General features: G+C 45.2%; 1 protein-coding gene across 1 annotated transcript in view; it reads right to left on the reverse strand.

Annotated features, from left to right (window-relative positions):
• The window catches only part of TMEM117 (transmembrane protein 117), a 2258187-nt gene that overhangs the window by 2040035 nt on the left and 197910 nt on the right, over positions 1-20242 (reverse strand). The window lies entirely within an intron of this gene.

The following is a 20242-nucleotide window of genomic DNA, read 5'->3' on the forward strand; positions in this document are numbered from 1 at the left end:
CTGCCATCAGAGATGGTTCCTAGACCCAACTCCTTTCTCTTAGTTTCTATCACCAAAAGCTGAGCCTCCAGGGCCAATCTTTTGGTCAGCCTAGCTAACTCCAGGTCCTCCTCTGTGAGCACACCTGTGCTAGGGGATGAGGAGCTACCTTCTTCCCCACTGTTCACAGCATTATCTTCGCTCTCAGAGACCTCATCATCTACTTCTTCTCTGGAGTTAGCTTCTTCATGCTGCGCCACTAGAAGCCTAAGCTTTTCCAAGGTGACATGTTTCCCAGTATAAATCTTGTACAGCTTACAGAGTTTCCTTAACTGGGCATAGTTAAATGCCATATAAAGGACCAGGTGGAGCACCTGGCTCTGGTTCTCTGAGTCTGACATGTTTTCTGGTACTAAAGTTGGGACCTTTTTAAGAATTTGGAACCCTTTTTTTGCCAAGGCCAACTACAGTAAGGACTTTTAAACTCTAAATCTTACTGTAGAGACCTGACCAGAGCCCTATCAGTTAGTTTAAGAATTGGCAAAAAAATAAGCTCAATTGAAACAAAATGCAATTAAGCTAAAGGCAACTTGGAGAGTTATTTGAATGCTCACAAATTGACAAAGTGGTATCAGTAAACGCAAAGTCTTGAATCCCCCATGCTGATACACCAAACGTAGGAGGGTGGCTCTCTATAAAGTGTACAAAAACAATGTGCACTGTGCAGACAGTCCGAGCAACCCCAGGTTGGTTCACAGAGGTAACATCTAGACCACCTAATTCTCTAATGTGTGTGGTAACTTGGTCCAGCAGTTAGGCCAATCTTGGAGAAGTGCTAAGCATTTGTTGTACTCACAGTATCAATAAATGTGGACACACACTAAAAAGGATAAAATGAGAGAACCACAGCACATCACAGGATCATAGTGTGAAACATTTAATATTTTGTAGTATTTCAGGAAAAACAGATATCCCGATTCAATAGAATACACTCATAATGTTGCTTGTAGATTAGTTTCATAGTAGTAAGAAAACAGCTGACACGTGTTTCGTCATCCTTGACTTTTTCAAGGCTCATTCATGGAAATGGAAAAGTTGAATGAATGATGGAAGTCCCATGTTCCGACAAGTATGTAAGTTCAATCAATTATGGCAGAATAATAGAAGGAGTCACATGACCATGATAAGTCTGCAGCCGAACTGTGAGTCGTTTCGATCGGGTGCCGTGTAGTGAAGTGCTAAGCATTTGTTGTACTCACAGTATCAATAAATGTGGACACACACTAAAAAGGATAACTCAAGACCAAATTACAGATTTGTATTAAAAAAAATGTAAGAAAAAGATCACCAAAATTGGGTAAGTACTTTTTGAGTTATGATTTTTCAAAGTTTAGCAAAAATAGTATTTTTGTGTGTAATTACGCACCATAGGAATCAAGGGGAGAAAAAAAAAAATGCATTTTCAGTCAGGCAATGCTTTCACAATTGTCACCTTCTGCTGGTTTTAGGTTGAGGTCATCAAGAAGTCCTGTGGACCAGCTGGAGAAGTTTGGGTGGTTACCTGTTCGAGCAGGAGCAGTTTTGGTGCAGGACAGGTGACAGGGAACACTTGAAAGAGCATTGCACAGGTGGACTTACAGGTGAATCCAGTGGGTCCCCTTGGAGTGGAGAGGACACAAAGGGTTGGGGGACCCCTAGAACACTGCTGGTTCTCCGATGCAAGGGCCAGGGAGGCTGGGTGCAGAGCAGCTAGGCCAACCAAGTGCTGTGTGCGAAGGAGCCTTTGAAATCAGGGGGCACGTCACTTGGAGGGGGGATTGCAGGTCAGCAGGGTCACTCTGGGGGGTGGTTCTTTGGTGTCCTGAAGTCTCTCGACTGGTGCTTGTTTCTGGTCCTTGGAGAGCCCAGAGTGGACTTTTCATCTGGGTGTCTGATATCGGGGGTCCAGTATCCCTGGCTACTGCACGGTTCAGCCACTAGAGGTCACAGTACCACCAAACTTGACACATTTGCAAGGTTTGTCCTCTGAGTTCATTGGGGGAAATTTGGTCCAGCTGCTTTGTCAGGTTCCTTGGTCAGCAGGTAGTTAGTGAACTGAACTTCACTGGATCATGCTTACTGGTTGCAGGGAGTGATGCTTTCATTCTGGAGGGAGGTTCTTGGCATTTTTTTTTAGAAGACTGGAGGTCCTCTAGGGCTTCTTGGAGTCAGTCCAATATCTAGTCGACCCTCAGTGGGGATTGTTGAGTCCTGAGTGCAGCAGGCAGAGTTTGGCACCTTTGACTTCTTGCAGCTGGACGTCTGTTCTGGAGCCTTGGGCTTTCTTTGTTGCTGGTCTTCTTGTGTTCTTATAGTGACCAATGGGCCATCTACCTTAGGTTGGCTACACCTACTATGTGTTTACTTCCTGAGAGGAGCAGTCACATCCCTAACCCTGATTGGCTATTTTCCTACCACGCAAGATGGAGGAAAATGAAATGGAGAAGTCACATTGCCTGTTACACCTGAGTGGTGGTGCAGGCAGTGGTTGGCCACTTCTCCTAGTCTTTGTGCATTTTCCTGCTGTTGCTCCTGCCAAAAGGGGGGATTTGCAATGGAGGCAGCCATCTGCTGCTAGCAGCAGGGCTGGGGTTCGAGTTTCAAGGGCAGAAAGCCCTTTGAAATTTGCTGGCAGGGAAGTGCACATTCCTAGGGGAGGAGGCGTAACACCTTTGCCCAGGAAGGGCTTTGTTTTCTGGTCCCAGAGAGAAAAGGTCCTCACCCCAGGGATCCAGAATTTTGTCTGGTGGTGGCAGGCTGGTTAGGACCAGCCATCAACCATGCCAGGGCTAGTTAGCTTTGCAGGGGTCAACTCTAAGAGACATTTTGCAAAACAACCAATACTAGCACCAGTTTGGATTTGTTGTTCTCAGTTGTTTGACACCAAACAACCCAGTGTTCAGAGTGGCCTTCCGTCATGTAGCTGGGAAACTCGTACTGACCAGTGAGCAGCACATGCATTTAAAATGGCCACTCTGAACACTTACTATATCCTAGGTTCGGCAAGGACACAGTAGGGGCATATTGCTCCTGCGTGTACACCCACACATGCATTATAGTGTACTCTGCCTTAGGCTATAAGGCCTGCAAGAGGGGTGGGGTACTTATATTGCATGGAGTGTGCAGTGGACAGATCACACAGGCTGTGTGGCATGTCATGTTTGCATTTTAGGAATGCACCAGAACACTCTGCCTGCAATGGCAGGGCTGAGTGCTCTTGGATGAAGGGTCCCTGAGGGTGGCACAGTCTGTGCTGCTGCCCTCAGGGGCCTACCCTTCGTACCCCATGCCCTGGGTACATAAGTAATATTTATTAGGGACTTATTTTGGCCGCTAAAGGTGTTGCCAATTGTGTTAATGCATCACAACATTTTGGGGAAAGAGAAGTGGCACTCAGAACGTGTTTAGCAGGGGCCCATGGATATTACAACTTTGAAGCCATATCATGTACCACGCAATAAGTGAGACTAGCCATGTCAAAATAGGCACATTCTCAAATCTCCCATGGTGCATAACAGCTGTGCCGGCTGACATGCTGGACATCCAATGGGGAATGCATAGCAACATACGTGTGAAAGCTTATTGGCTCTCCCATACATCAATGAAGACATAGGGACCGATTCTGGCATGGTAATAATGGTGTTCTGGGCAGTAGATCTCATAGGCAAAATTCCATGTGAAGTTGGGCAGAGAAAAAACTATAATCCTGAAGCAAAGCAGTTTGCTTTTTTTGCAGATTTGAATATGGGTACTTCAGCCAGTCAGAGGGACTTGATGGCTGTTACAAGACAGCTGTTGGCAATGGAGTTGAAGACTTCTGTAGGCAACGTAGAGAGACAGATTTGAACACTGGGGAGAGGAAGGGTTGAAGTTTCTTTCTCCTCTTAACTCATTTTTGACAGCCTGGAACTGAACAAAGTTGAAGAATTGTGACAGAATTGTACTGCTGTGTAGCCATTTTAGTCATAGCTCCATGCATGTTATTTTAATACACTAAGCCAAGCCGTTGTGCACCTTAACCTAGATATATTTTATTCGGCTTCATTTTATTATTTTTACAATAGCCCCTTTTACGGTCTTGTTTTATTTTCTGTTTATCTAACAGTTTTTGCCTAGGCCAGCACTCTGTTCTCAAACAAGTTATTCTTGATCACTCTGTGCTTCTTCCAAGACTACAGCACGGTACATTGCCAGTGAACGTGGTAGAAGTTTAGTCTCCAACATTCGTAGAAACCACACATCCTTACGTAGGGACATTTTCCCAGAACATCAGCTGTGTTGTTATAAAAACACTTCCTTGTCCCTTACACATTAGAGGGAGATTCCAGCCAGAGAACCACAACTGTATGCTTCGCTACAGATGCTAACGCAGACCGCAGGCCTTTGCTCAAGTATGGGGGATGATGTCTTCCCAGGGGAACCTGAAGGGCAGAATTAGAGCTTAACATGCTGTGCTCTATCATAGCTTAGGTAGGAGTTAGTCTATTGGCAATAGTGACAACATGATAGCGTTGTTTTTATGCTTCACTCTTCTCGTCACAATTTTAATACTGTCATGTTGTGTCATCCTGGTTATTGCAGCTCATGCTTTGCTATCTAAGACGCAGTCGTTTTATTAAACTCATTATTGAAACATATACTGTCACTGTCATTTATATATGAGACCAAATGTAACTGAGAGAAACGGATGAGACCTGAGTGACCACAGCTTCCCTGAGAAACCAAGTATGTCATGTGCTCGGCTGCCCAGTCATTCCTATTCTTGGGTACAGATGAGGCACTGCTAGTTAGTCCGAGTAAAACCCAGAAAAGAGCCGCAAGCATCACCCACAGTGGATTAGACTTAGTCTCCCACACTGTGGGTGATTCTGCCGCTCAAAATCCAGTAGTGTCATTAGAATAATGAGAGCCTATGCGACAGTACATTCTCCTTGGCTTGAAGGCAGGGAGGGGTGATTACTTACTCTTGATAGATGCGGGCATGGCAAATGCCTCTCTGGAGAAGAGGAAACAAATCTGTTGTTTGGTTGAAACCAGTGGAGTGTGCATTCTTTTTTCTCTCTACTGTCCACCTCGTCTTTCCCGACTCCTTGGAGTCACTGAATTATTTTGAAGGGGGTGTTATTTTTGAAAGACGTTATTGATTACACATCTTATATCCTCACTGCTGTCACTTTCAGTGTATTTTTGAAATCTCAAAATAAACTGCGGTGTTCAGAAATTATAATTTTAAAAAAATGATATCTCACAAAAATCAAAGCATTCAGAAATTATCATTTAAAAAAAAAAAAGTCAGCATCCCTAAAACTAAGGAGAGCGTGAAAACTTTGCTAACTGAAAAAAATATAGAGGCGAGATTGTTATTTGGAAAGTAGCCACTAGAGGGCAGTTCATACCAAGAATTTGATGACAAACGACATGTAGACTCTTGGCTGGAAAACCAATTTATTATAAAATGCAGAAGCATTTACCGGAGCAGGAATTCGTAGTTCCCAAACTGTGTGCTTAGTGCGTGGTGCCTATAACTAGTTTTGAAGGCACACCGGGGAGCTGCGGCGCACAGAGTTGGAGCCACTGCATTACAGGTAAACTGCTACCAAGGCTGCTGGATCCTGTGGTTTATCTAGCTTTTTCTCCAGGCCTTTTAGGTTGCAGAGGTGCCTCAGCAGCATTTTTTTCACTGCCAGGGCTCTCTCAGTCTTCTTTTCCTATATTTTAAGCTTAGCCATTTGGAGTCTGAACTCCCTTTCCGCCTTTCTTTCCACCAGCATCTCTGGAGACACGTTCTTAGAAGATACACTGCTGTATGTGCTCATACTGGGCTCCGGGAGCACCTGCTTAGGGCACACAGCCATGCCAACTTCCATTACCAAATCAAGCTCACCCACATCAAGATCCCCCACATTAGGATCCTCATCCTCAGAGTCCTCAGACTGGGACTGAATCTTCGTGACTTCTTCATAGGCGCGGAGGGGTTTTCGAAGGTCCGGCTTTGCGGCCTTCTTTCCTGCACATAGCCCCCTATACATTGCAGAGTTTCTGCAGCTCAACCCTGCTGAGGTTATTCACATTGAGCCTCTCCACTTCCATGGTATAAGACAAAGAGGTAGGGAACCTAAATTTAGAAAAAAATAAAATAGCCAATCAGCAAACCAGGGAGAATCTGAAAAAGCTCAAATTGTTCTTGGATTATTTATTTGGGATGGTAGAGTAACACAAAATTACTGTATGCCACTGCACAAACTTTGGGTTACTGGTTGAGGGGGGTGAAACCCTACTCAAGTAGCAACCAGAATCCTTGTCAGAGTGAGACACAAGCAAACCCCAAATGAATCTCTGCCCACCCCTCTAGTAGCTTGGCACACAGCAGTGAGGCTTAACTTAAAGGCAATGTGTAAAGTGTTTATGCAGCACTTCAAACCATAACACAGTGAAAACACACCACAAAAGGACCCCACATCAGTTTTGAAAATTAGAGTAAATTTTAATAACTGAAACAAGATCAAAGCAACAAAAAATATAATCAGTACAACTGGAGATTTGCAGGTTTAAAGATTTCAGTAAAATAGCACAAAGTGCCTACTGTGGTTATGTGGTCCCACCGGACACGACAAAGGGGGTCATTATGAACACGGCGGGATTTCCCACTTGAGACCCCGCTGGCCGTATAAACATCATTCCACTGGGATGGTGGGCGGAAACAGTGTTTCCGCCAGCCAGCCCAGTGGAATGCTGGGCCAGGACATTGCCGACGGCTCCACATGGAGCCGTCGTCCATGTCGCAGGGCTGCAGGTGCAGCAGCACCTGTCGCACAGATCACTACCGACCTGCATGACGGGGCTGTGCACGGGTCCCCTGAGCACCCCTACCGCCAGCGAACGGCTGGCAGAACAAGGGTTCTTTATCCAGAGGGCAGCGCTGCCCCGTCGGATGAAGAATTCCGCCATCGTCAGGCTGCCTGTCAGCGGTAGCCTGGCGGTGGTGGAGGGCCACCTGTGGCGGTTCCCACTGTGTTCATTATGTGGAGGTCGAGACCACCATGACGGTGGCGGAAATTTCCACCGCCGCTGGCATGGCAGTCTCGACCGCCAAGTTCATAATGAGGGCCAAAGTCATAAGTTCAGGCCGACCTCAATGGAGTGCAGGCCAGCTACAGGGACCCACTCAGGTCCACAGAACCTTAAATCCTTGCACGCAGACTGCACAGCATTGCTTTGCAAAACTTCACGTCCTCTGGCATTGGTTTCAATGAAGCTGTGCTGCAAGGCTTTGTGGGGCTTTGTGTCACTTTGCGTTTGTTCTGGTAAAATGTGCAGCAAGGCTTTGCTTAGTCGTGCGGCACTTTGTGTCACTTCTGATGAAGCTGGCAGCTGTTTGGCAAGGCTTTGTGAGGCTTCAATTCACTTCATTTCAGTTGCTATGAGGCTGGCAGCTGTTCAGCAAGGCTTTGTGGGGTTTTGGGTCAACTTGTATCTGTTCCAATAGGGCCCACAGCTGGGCTTGGCAGAGCACCTTCAGGCCCACTTCCAAAGGTCCAAGATTGGGATGGCAACACCTGGGAGATGGCAGAGTCCAGGTGCTGGGTTCAAGGTTGTTGGAAGCCTGTTTTGTCCCTGAGGTGTCTGATCAGGAGGCCAGCCAACTAGCATTTGGAGTCACTCTGGGGTCGTGGGTTAAGAGTTTCAGGATAAGTCCTTTTCATCCAGGCAAGAAGGTTGCAGGTTAACACAGCAGGGCATCAGTCCTTTCAGCAGCAGAGCAGTCCTTCATCCTGGCAAAGTATCCACAGGTCCAAAGATGTACTGAAGAGGTGGTGTCCGAGGTCCAATATTTATACCTGGTGCCCTTCCTCTGGAAGATGGAAAAAGCTTCTAGAAATTCTCTTTAAAGAGCACAGACTTCCTGTCTTCCCTGCCCTGGCTCCAGATTAACTACAGGGGACATGCAGCACTTTGCGTGGAGATAAGACACAGCCTATGCAAGTGCAACTGGGGCAGTGCCCAGTTCCTCCCTCCCATCCTGCCAGTGATGGCCCATCCAGGCACACCTAAGCTCACTATTGTGTATGGCTGTCTAGGAGGAATACACAGAGCATAGCTATCAACTACACCTAGTTATGTGACCCAGAGACAGGCTGCAGGCACCAAAGGGCTACGGTAGGAAAATGCTAACTTTCTAAAATGAAATTTTTAAGATTTCAATTTAAAACCCGACTTTAGCATAGGTTGGGATTTTACATAACAATTCCTAAGACCCCAAACATGAACAGGTTACCTAATCCCATTTGGAAATGGCAGCTTTTTAAATGTAATAAGGCAGCTCCAATGTTTTCCTATGGAAGAAGTAGGCCTTGCAGGAGTGAAAAACGAATGTCATTTCTTTCCACTGCCAGGATATGTAAAGCTTAACATCACATGTCCTACTTTTAGATGCATCGTGCCCTGCTCTCTTGGCTGTTGAGGGCCTACTCTAGGAGTGACACATGTTTTAAAAAGGAAGGTTTGAGCCTGTCAAAAGGTTTATTTTGCCAGGTTAATTGGCATTTAAAATTGCACACACAGGCTGCAATGGCAGGCCTGAGACAAGTTTAAACTGCTACTTAAGTGGCTGGCACAATCAGTGCTGCAGGCTCACTAGCAGCATTTGAATTACAGGTCCTGTGCACAGGTGGTACCACTTTACTAGGAACTTACATGTAAATGAAATGTGCCAACTGAGGATAAGCCAATGTTACAGTGTTTTAAGGAGTGAGCACATGCACATTAGCACTTTATTTTTGTCATACTATTGAATGACACCCACTTAGAAAACTTTTTATAAGAAATACCAAGCCTACTGGTTATACTGTTAGTCACAAGGTAGTGAAAGAGCAAGAGGCGGATGTGTGGCACTTTTATTATTTAATGCTGGAACCAAGAATGGAGTTGCATTCTACATTCTTGGTTCCAGCTGCAAAGCGGGCGTTCTAAAACGGGCAGTTGAGAGCTTACTGGCAAAGGGACGGCCATGCTTGGGTTGCCGGGTGTACTTCAATAAAAGAATTGACTATTCTTCAATTCTACCAGTCTGGAGTACCCTTTTCATGGTATCCCAAGACTTGGGGATAAGCCGAGCCACTCTTCTTCCACCAGCAACCGCATAGTGTGGCTCCGAACCCATTGTAGAGGACGAAATTCCCAAATCGTCAGACCAGATCGAATAGGGGTTTGATGGCTGATGTCTTCATTCACACCTTGATTTAAGGCGGGTTTGCTGTGGGCATCAACGGACATCCATACACGCTCCGCTGACGTTCCACATTACGAACACACACTGTTTACTTCGCATTGCATATCACCTTGCAACAATGACACGCACACTTCATTTGTTTTATATTTCAGAAGCGGCCTTCTTGCTTTGCCATCACCATTATGCACATTTAATTTTGTTACATTGCTTGTAAAGTGTGCGTGCCACATCAGCATATTAAGGACTGACGGTGATACGCATACCACTTATAACCATAAGTGTCTCTTAATCCTGCACAAGTTATAACTATAAGTATCTCTAATTAGTAGACAGTGCTACGCACACTACATTTATTTGTGTTTTTTATTACTTGTGCCAATTACAATACTGTTTGAAAGTCTGTATGTGTGCATCTAACTGTTTATTTCTCTCTGGTTCTGAGCTTATTCACACAGTTTCTTTATAACATGCGACTTAATACTGTACATTCCCCACCTATATTTTTAGATCAACCTGGTATGTTATCTATTGAATGGGAAGATTGGATAACAATGTTTGAGAATTATGTGGAAGCTTTAGGAGGCCAAGACTTTAGTGCGTCAAGAAAAAAAGGCTCTGCTCCTCAATGCTTTAGGCAAAGAAGGGCAACACATTTTTAAGTACTCACCATTTGCTATAACGCCTTATGGAGATCCAATTGAAGATGTGTATTTGGAAGCAAAAAATCACTTGGAAACTAGATTTACAAAAGATGTAAACATAGTAATGAATAGATACAAATTCTATACATACTCGGAAACTGAAGGTGATTCTATTGATGACTTTGTCTTCAAATTAACAGTGTTAGACCTGAGAGACTTAGGGTGGTCACCCCTAACTTTTTGCCTGCCTCCCTCCACTTTTTGGACACTGTTTTTGCTGGTTTTTAGACTCTGCACACTTTACCACTGCTAACCAGTGCTAAAGTGCATATGCTCTCTCCCTTTAAACATGGTAACACTGGATCATACCCAACTGGACTATTTAATTTACTTATAAGTCCCTAGTACTGTGCACTATATGTGCCCGGGGCCTGTAAATTAAATACTTCTAGTGGGCCTGCAGCACTGGTTGTGCCACCCACTTAAGTAGCCCCTTAACCTTGTCTCAGGCCTGCCATTGCAAGGCCTGTGTGTGTAGTTTCACTGCCAATTCGACTTGGCATTTAAAAGTACTTGCCAAGGCTAAAGCTCCCCTTTTTCTACATATAAGACACCCCTAAGGTATGCCCTAGGAAATCCATACGGCAGGGTGCTGTGTAGGCAAAAGGCAGGACATGTACCTATGTAGTTTACATGCCCTGGTAGTGTAAAACTCCCAAATTAGTTTTTACACTGCTGTGAGGCCTGCTCCCTTCATAGGCTAACATTGGGGCTGTCCTCATATATTGTTTGAGTGGTAGCTGCTGATCTGAAAGGAGTAGGAAGGTCATATTTATTATGGCCAGAATGGTGATATAAAAGCCTGCTGACTGGTGAAGTTGGATTTAATATTACTATTTTTGAAATATCACTTTTAGAAAGTGAGCATTTCTCTGCACTTAAACCTTTCTGTGCCTTACAATCCACGTCTGGCTGGGTTTTGTTGACCGCTCCTTGTGCATTCACTCAGACACACCCCAAACACAGGATACTCAGCCTCACTTGCATACATCTGCATTTCGAATGGGTCTTCCTGGGCTCGGAGGGTGGAGGGTCTGTTCTCACACAAAGGAATGCCACACCCCCTACTGGGACCCTGGCAGACAGGATTGAACTGAAAGGGGACCTGGTGCACTTCTAAGCCACTCTTTCAAGTCTATCCCACTTCAAAGGCACATTTGGGTATATAACCAGGGCCTTTGCCCCTTCCAACTCAGACACTTCATGGAGAAGAAACTTGTAACCAGACCCTGCATCCTGCCAAGAGGAACTGCCTGGCTACCCAAAGGGCTCGCCTGACTGCTTTCTGTGAAGGACTGCTGCCTTGCTGTTGCCCTGCTGCCTTGCTGCTCCCTGGCTGTGGTGAAGAAGTGCTCTCCAAGGGCTTGGATAGAGTTTTCCTTCTGTTCCCTGAAGTCTCAGGACATAAAAGACTTCTCTCTTGCAACTGGACTCCTTGTGCGGCAAAAAATTTATGCACAGCTTGCTAAAACCGACGCACAGCCTGCCCCGCGGTGAGAAATTCACCTCACGCCGAACCGGAACGACGCAGCCCAACTTCGCAAGGAGAAGGTCGACACAGCGCCTGTGTTGCAACCGGAAGTTCAACGCATAGCCCACCGGATCGAAGCACAGTCGACCTGGGATGACGCAGCCTGACTTCCAGAGGGGAAATTGACGCAGCGCCTGCCATGCAGAAGAAACTTCCATGCAACGCCCACCGGAACAACGCAACGCTTGTGACTTCGCTCCACAGGCCCAGGATTCCACGTACAGACCCTGTGCGTCTGAAAACCCTGCAACCCAAAGAGGATCCACAACCGAGGGCCGGAAATCGACACACACCCATCCCCGCATGAAAATTAAACGACGCATCACCACGTGCGGCCTGAGAAATCAACACACACCCCCTTTGTTTCCACGCTTCTCCTCCTCTGCGGCCCCTTGCGGAGATTTTTCATGCGAACCAGGTACTTTGTGCTAAAAAGAGACTTTGTTTGCTTTAAAAAGACTTCAGACACTTTATATCACTTTTCAGTGATACCTCTACATTTACTTGTTGCATCTTTGAAAGTTTTGACCTGCAAATATCCAGATAAATATTGTATTTTTCTAAACACTGTGTGGTGTATTTTTGTGGTGCTATATTGTGTTATTGTATGATTTAGTGCACAAATACTTTACACATTGCCTTCTAAGTTAAGCCTGACTGCTCAGTGCCAAGCCACCAGAGGGTGGGCACAGGATCATTTGGATTGTGTGTGACTTACCCTGACTAGAGTGAGGGTCCTTGCTTGGACAGAGGGTATCGGACTGCCAACCAAAGACCCCATTTCTAACACTGGTGATCTGCGATGAGGATAGGACTTGTATTTGTGCAGTGACATACAGTAGCTAAGTATTTCACTACCTACCCACAGCTGAAGGTCAACTTGATTTTTATCTTTTTCTGCAATTTCGTTTTTCCTGTCACTTTTTTGACCAAAATCCTCACTCAACATGTCTCAGGCTGGGTCTCAAGCAGGAGATTTTGACTTGGCCCTGTTGGAGACATACACTGTCAAACAGCTGAAAGGGTTCTGTGGAGATATGGGAGTATCCACCCAAGGTGCCTCCAGAAAGGAGGAATTTCAAAAGGCACTGAGGGCCTGGGCAGAAGCCCATTCAGAGGAGGATGCTGAGGAGGAGGAGCCAGAAGATGGCTCCCCAGGGGATTTTTTGCTATCAGTGGATGATACCACTGCAACTATGCCCCCTGCCAAACCAGGGAGCAGTGTCTCTGATCAAAGCCTGACCGCAGAGGAAAGGAGAGAGGAGAGAGAGTTTCAGTTGAAAATGGCAAGGCTATAAATTGAGGCTCAACGGGAGGAAAGGAGGGCAGAGAGAGAAGCCAAGCAAGCTGAGGCTGAAAGAGCAGCCAAACCAACAGAAGCTGAAAGAGCTTAAGCTGCAGCTGAGAGAGCCTTGACTGAGAAAAAACAATTGTTGGCTCATGAACGGAGTCTCAAGAAGCAGGAGATCAAGGTGAGACAGTCTGAGTCCAGCAGTATTGGTGGCAGCATACAGGCAGGACCTGCTGGAGAAAAGAAGGTTCGTATACCCAAAAATGTGGTGCCCAGTTTTGTGGTGGGAAATGACGTAGGTAAATGGTTAGCTGCTTATGAAGTTGCATTAAGGGCTCATGAGGTTCCTGAAGGGCAATGGGGTACAGCTATGTGGAGTTATGTGTCAGCACTGGGGAGGGACACACTTCTCACACTGGACCCAAAGGATCAAAACACATACCCACTTCAGAAAGCCATTTTACTTGCCAAGTTTGGGCTGACCCCTGAGAAATACCACCAGAGGTTAAGGGACAGCACCCAACAGTCCACACAAATATGGGTCGATTTCTTTGACTTTTCTAGTAAGGAACTGAATGGATGGGTGAGGGGCAGCAAAGTAGGTCCAGCTGTCCTAGCTAAAGAATCAGAGGGTGCAGTAGCTTCAATACGAGATGTGTTGAATGTGCAAGGGAAATGTGCCATAACTGAGCAAGAGTGGATTAAGGAAATGGAGTTAGATTCCATCTTGAAAGGAATGAAATGCTTGGTTTTGTTGGGCACAAGGAGAGAAAGCATTGTACCGGTTTCGGTGAGACCCTATGTCAAGGTCATTGAGAAATTATCAGTTTGCAATGATGTGATAATAATGAGGGGAGCTAAATTTGTACCTTTTTCAGGTCTTAGAATCAGGTTAATGGAAACAATATATGAGGGTCACTTAGGTAGAACAATAACAAAGAAAAGACTAAGAGCAGATTGGTGGTGGCCAGGAATGGATAATCAGGTGGATGAATGTGTATAAAAGTGCAAGGTTTGTAAGGAAGGTGAAAAGAGGTTGAAAGTAGATAGTCAAGCAGATGCGAGATGCATCCATGATCCTGGAAAAGCGTGGCACACAGTGTCCTTAGACTTTAAAGGATCTCTGAGTGAGGTGAGAGCTGATCTGAGGTATGCTATGGTTATTGTTGATGTCCATACCAGATGGTTGGGTGTTAAGTTCATGAGAAAGTGATATTTTGTCTAGAGAATCCATTTAATGAAGGAGGAGTTCCCTCAGTGTTGGGAACTGATATTGGTATGCAATTGACCTCACATGAGATGAAGATGGGTTAGGAGTAAGGCACAGTCGCACTTCATTATATAATCCACAAGGAAATCGAATGGTGGAGAGGGCTAATAGGTCAGTTAAAGGGACTATCCAAATGGCAGTGGCGAGTGAGAAGGACGTGGAAAAGTTGGTTACAGATATGGTATGGGCATATAGGATGAGTGAACATGAGGTGACTGGCAGTACTCCATTTCAAATGATGCGTGGATGGTCACCAGGAACCAAGTTAGTTCTAGCCTGGATTAAAGAAGCTGTGGGAAAGTCACATGAAAATAGTAAAAATGAGGGAGGTGCGGAGATTCAAAGATGCTTAAGAGTTGATGACTTAGTAAAAGTTCTTTGTAGGCAAAAAGAAAAAAGATGGTTGATGAAGTTCAGAGGTCCATATAAAATTGTAGGTGTGAGTAGATTCGTTGTGGTCTTAGAAAATGGTGAAAGGTGGAATAATAGAAAAGTGGCCTTGTACAAGAGATGTAGGCAGTGTGATGTAGATGAAAGAAGGTCGTTTGACAATACTTTCATGTTGATGTCAGATGATGAGTTGTGTGGCAATAGAGATGTAGACGAAAATAGGGAAGATAGAGGTGATGGTGGTACTCGGAGGGGTGTAGAATCCAATTCTGTGGATCAGTCAGTGAACATAAGGAGGACTGGGAGGATTTGTCAACTTCCTTCATATTTGGGGGATTATATATGTTAGGAAAATTCATGATTTTAGTTAGTTTATGATGTATATGTTCCTAGGTCGATATCAATGTATGGTGTATATATTTCTATGTATATTTGCTTATGTTGTTGTTCTTGTATCATTAAGTTTTCTTTTTATGTAATGTTTGTAAAGGAGGGAGATGAGTTATGATTTGACGTTGGAACTAAGAATGGAGTTGCATTCTACATTCTTGGTTCCAGCTGCAAAGCGGGCGTTCTAAAACGGTCAGTTGACAGTTGAGTTGCCGGGTGTACTTCAATAGAAGAATTGACTATTGTTCATTCCTAACGGTGTAGAGTACCCTTTCATGGTATCACAAAAGGCACATATCCTTGTTACAATTTTGACATCATGCCATAAGCGACCTCCATACACACTTGCAAAAATAATAGCCAAATTGCTAAAGTTTTTGATCCGAAAATTTCTACAGTTTCATGATCCGTTTGTCTTCAAGCACAAGCAAGCAACATTATGCTAAGATTTCAATTTCCATTGTGATGACAGCTTTATCCCCAAATGCCCTTTCTGTGACACTGCACACGTGTGAGACATACTCTGACATCACTGTGCATTTCTCCCACTCCACTCACATATATATAACAGCTAATACTGCTGTTCTCCCACACAGCATTAAATTGAATGAACTTCTCAAAGAAGGAAGAACACTTACAAGCTATAACAGCTGTGATAGCTCAAGCCTACACAGAAATTACCTAATACCAACGTTACCCTTCATGGCCAATGCAATATGGTAAACTAAATAAACAGCTCTGGGCCCTCCAAGAACCTAACTCCCTCCTGGACACCAGGCAGCCACGGATATCAATCACTGGAGTGAATCAGACATACTGGATGTGTATATGAAACTGTTAGATAAGAACATCTGGGATCATGTGATCAATGTCTAAATTCATACCGCTGATGCCTATTAAACTAAATGTGCAGAGAGTGTGGAAATAGGCAGCAGGCCACCATAACAAATGCCAACTCAAACTTCCTTTCATACATGAAAGTCTACATAAAACAATAATTGGAGCCCTGAATAAATGAAAAAGGTAAGCTATAATTATATGACTTCCAAAGTAAATTATTTTTGTGGAATTGGGTTGTGGGTTTTTGGGGGGCTGCGTCATAGGTGCTTATTTCACTTCTCTTAGTCAAGCCTGAATTCCAACTTATCATTAACAAGTTGAAAAAACAAGAAGAAAATCCTCATCTTGCCTTAAACTGCTCCCTAGATCCCACAATATCTGGATGTTTGAAGATTTAGGGCCAGATGTATGATGCATTTTAATGGTTGCAAAGGGCCCATCAGGCCATTTGCGACTAGGAAAATGCATTTTCCTGTGTACCAACCCTATTTGGGGAGTCATATCTATTACAGACTGGCAAAATCGGGTTTGCGAGTCGCTATTAGGAAAGGGCATGCAAAGGGTGTCCCGTCCTCGTAACGAGTCGCACTGGTATGTATGAACGTTTTGGGACCAGGAATGTGGTCACAAAACATTCACAGATTACCACCAATTTCAAATTGGTGGTAAGCCATTAACAAGCTGGAGGGGGTCTCCAAGGGACCCCTTTCCCTTTGTGATTGGGGGAGCCAACATTTTTTTAAAGCCGGAAGTGGTCCCACGGACCACTGACCACTCAAAACAAAACATGAAAATAATACTTTTCATTTTTACTTTTGAAATGCATCCCATTTCCCTTTAAGGAAAACAGGCTGTATTAAAAAAAAAAACTAAAAAAAAAACATTACTGTGAGTGCCGGCGATTCCCAATGGGTCGCCAATTGTGACCTGCCTCATTAATATTAATGAGACAGGTCCCTGCAACCCATTTGGGAATCGCAAACAGTGTCTCAGACACTGTTGTACATCTATGTTTGCGACATGCAATTTGCGAGTTGCTAAAAATCGCAAGATGCGAGTGGCACACACTGAGGGACGTACATCTGGTCCTGAGCAACTTCAGACGTTTTAAGAAGAATCTCCGAACTATACTGTTCAATAATGACTTCATGACCTGCACCCTGACTTTGCATCTCGTTTCAAGACTTAAGTATGCAAGCCCATTGCCCTTTGCTTGGCTTCCGTCTCTTAATATTTAACTTTATACTGCCCCTCCAGAACAGAAACAGTGCAGACCTGCACCAAGACTGTTCACCTGCTCTGACAACCTCAACACATCCAAAATATTCTACAAGAACCAAAAATCGAGGTACTCAAGTGCCGTCGTAAAGCCACAACAAACCAGAAGACCACAGCGTGCTTAGTAAGGGTTCCCAGACAACTTGCCACACAAAAGAATGACATGGGGTTTGGGCCTTGGAACCTATCTCTTTGTGATGACCCTCATACTAAGCCTCCTTTCACCTCACTTTGAACTTGTTAAACTTTAATTCTCTCCAGACTTTATCCTCTTTGAATTCCCTCAGCTGTCGCCTAGCTTGTCCCTGGGCTGCATAGCAATTTTACAAAGGACACGCCTACATGACGTCATAGTCCTGTCCTCATCTGTGTCAGCAATGATGTTGCTGGAAAGTCAGGGAAGGGAGACACTGAAAGTGCTGCACGATTTCCAAGGCTCATATTAAGAAATAATTTTCTTGCATATGCTGCAGTCAGTGTCTCGGTTTAGGGGTGCTTATCTTGACATACACAGCCTACAACAACCCACAACATTTCAAAGTATTTTGTGGTATAGTTCCTGACATAAAACGTGCTCTAGCCATCACCTGCTGGCAAAAATAGCCGGAAATGCTAAATAAAGATCTGTTTACGTGTCCATATTCTAAGTTCAAGGCTGTATTACTTTTTGCGCAGACACAGGTCGATCCACTAGATGGCGATCTAACGGCATTAATACACTTTCCCCTCCAAAACTCTGTACACGAGCTCTGATCAAGTGTTATAAAAGTGATTTTAGCAAGTCGTCTTTCAAGAAGCCAAAATATTTATTTCAAAGACAACATGTTTTTATGCACGTTGCAGTGACACAGCCAGGAATTTATTAAAATGGAAGATTTATAAAAAAAACACTGACTAAGGGCCTGATTCTAACTTTGGAGGACGGTGTTAAACCGTCCCAAAAGTGGCGGATATACCACCTACCGTATTACGAGTCCATTATATCCTATGGAACTCGTAATACGGTAGGTGGTATATCCGCCACTTTTGGGACGGTTTAACACCGTCCTCCAAAGTTAGAATCAGGCCCTAAATTTGGTCTCCAAAAAGTACACATTAACATAGCAATTCCTTGCACTGAAGGGAACTACTTTGTGTGAGGATATGTTACATTTGAAAGAGCAGAATGCAGTTAACTTACGTTTACGAGGGTTAACTCATTGCCCCCGTAATGCATGCTGGAGTGGGTGGAAGAAAAATATGAATGACACAATCACAGGCTCATGGATAAAATGTGGCTGAAAAGCCCTATAAGTAAACTATATTATACGTACTTTAAGTAATATCAAAGGTACCGTTCTCCCACCTAACACCCCCAGCCCCTGACCCCCGCCCCGCCTCGCCCCGGTGCAGGGTAAGGTAAGGTGCTGCATTGTTTTCCTTTGCATGTGAAAAGTAATGCAAGGTCATGCAAATATTGATTTGCATGGCTTGGTCAATGCCACTTAAGCATATGCATTGCATTCCACTGACTTGCATGACGCAAGGGCAATGCAAGTGCTTGGCAGATCTAGCCCATACAGTATGTCATACGGGGCATTTTTAGGGCGACCAGGCGTCCCGGATTTGCCAGGACAGTCCCGGTTTTTCACCAGATGTCCCAGCAGATTTCAGGAAATTTAGCTCATGTCCCGGTTTTTAAAGAGAGTCGCCTGAAAACTGTAAGTGATTTTGTTGTTTTCTAAAGCAGAAATACAAAGCAGGTGTTATTGGAACGTTATTTAACTAACAGGCATTATACTGGCTTTAAAAATGGCATTTGATTTGTGTTCTAAGTGCCTCTATTGTAATTCTGTGGTGATGAGCGCTGTCATTCTGGGCTCTCGGTTGAAGAAAACCTGTTGTCCTTCTTCTATTTTTTTGAAATGTCCCGGTTTTTGGTTTTAAAAATACTGGTCACCCTAGGCATTTTGGGACTATAGGGGCTTGGGGGGAGCGAAGGGCTTGCCCGGTTTCCCCCTGGGCTTATCGGGCTGCTGTGGAATGGTCCATGCGCTCGAGGGGGATTGGAGGAGGTTCCAGATGGGGCGGTGGCTAGGGCAGGGGTATAAAAGGTAGGGGCTGGGTGTGGGCGGCCTCTTTGGCCGTCGTCACACCCAGTGGGCGTTTGTCTTTGTGCTAGGAGTCTCTGTGAGGTGTTTTTTGAGGCAAGTAAGGTGATCCTTAGACTGTTTGGGTGGAGTTAGTTAGTGACGTTGTGGTAGTGATTTATTGTACTGGAGCCTAATAAAGTAGTTCAAGCCCTTAAGGTCCTTCAGGATGAGGGTAGAGAGGATTTAATAAAAGATGGTGTCTTGGAGGAAGCGTGGGTGGGCCTGAGAAGGCCAAAACGTGTTTCAGCAAAGGGGTTTCGGCGGCGGTAGCGGCGTGTACTTTGCCGCAGAGAGTAGGGAAAAAATTCAAAGCCAAGAGCGCATCGGGCCGGAAAGTCGTGCGCTCACCTCAGAGTGCTGGTGAATTGATGGTGGAAGTCAGCGGCTCGCGCTTAATCAGCGGGGTGCGGCGGCATGGTGCGAGCCGATTTTCTAGGCGGCAGGGTGCGTCCTTAGCGCGGCGCGTTGCTGCCGGGGGCAGAGGGTCAGGCCTAATGAATGCGGTGAGCGTTTGCGACAGCTTGGGGGCTCAGGCCGTTACGGAGCATGCGTGAGCTGTCAGTGGCAGCAAGCAAGCCCAACCGCCGTTAGAGAAAGGCGGGGAGCTTGCGGCAGTTGGTGTAAAGGAAAGGACCTTAGGAGGCGGGTCCAAGATGGCCACATCCTCCGATGCTGATTCGTGGAGCAGGGGTACTTTAGAGGAAAGGCAGTTGGGTGTGACCAGCAAGATGGCCGTGCCCATTGATATCTATGAAGAGGATGTAGTGATTATATCGGATGAGGAAGAAGAAGCACAGGTGAGTCAGAAAGGAGTTGGGGGTCGGGGCTCAGTTGGCAATGGTGGTCATTCTAGGCAAAGGGTAGGTAGGATGGTACAATGGATACCCATAGTAGTGAGTCCTATGCTTCATAGGGTTCAGTCTTGGGAGGTGGAGAATCAGGCTGTTTTTAGGCTGGGTGAGCAGGTTGAATTGGTAGACAGAAGTGGGGTAGTGCTTAGAGGTACTGTTTGTGGTGAGACTACTGGTGATGGTTCAGTGGGTAGGGCATATGTTAGTTTCGATTTTAGGCAGGCGGATCAGGTTGTAGTACTCTCTGGGTGTGACACTTCACATGTTTTGGGCGGACATGGGGAGAGGCCAAGTCATCAGCAGTTTGGGTGACTGGCTGGT

Source organism: Pleurodeles waltl, chromosome 4_1 (genome assembly GCF_031143425.1).
Source record: "Pleurodeles waltl isolate 20211129_DDA chromosome 4_1, aPleWal1.hap1.20221129, whole genome shotgun sequence".
NCBI lineage: Eukaryota > Metazoa > Chordata > Amphibia > Caudata > Salamandridae > Pleurodeles > Pleurodeles waltl.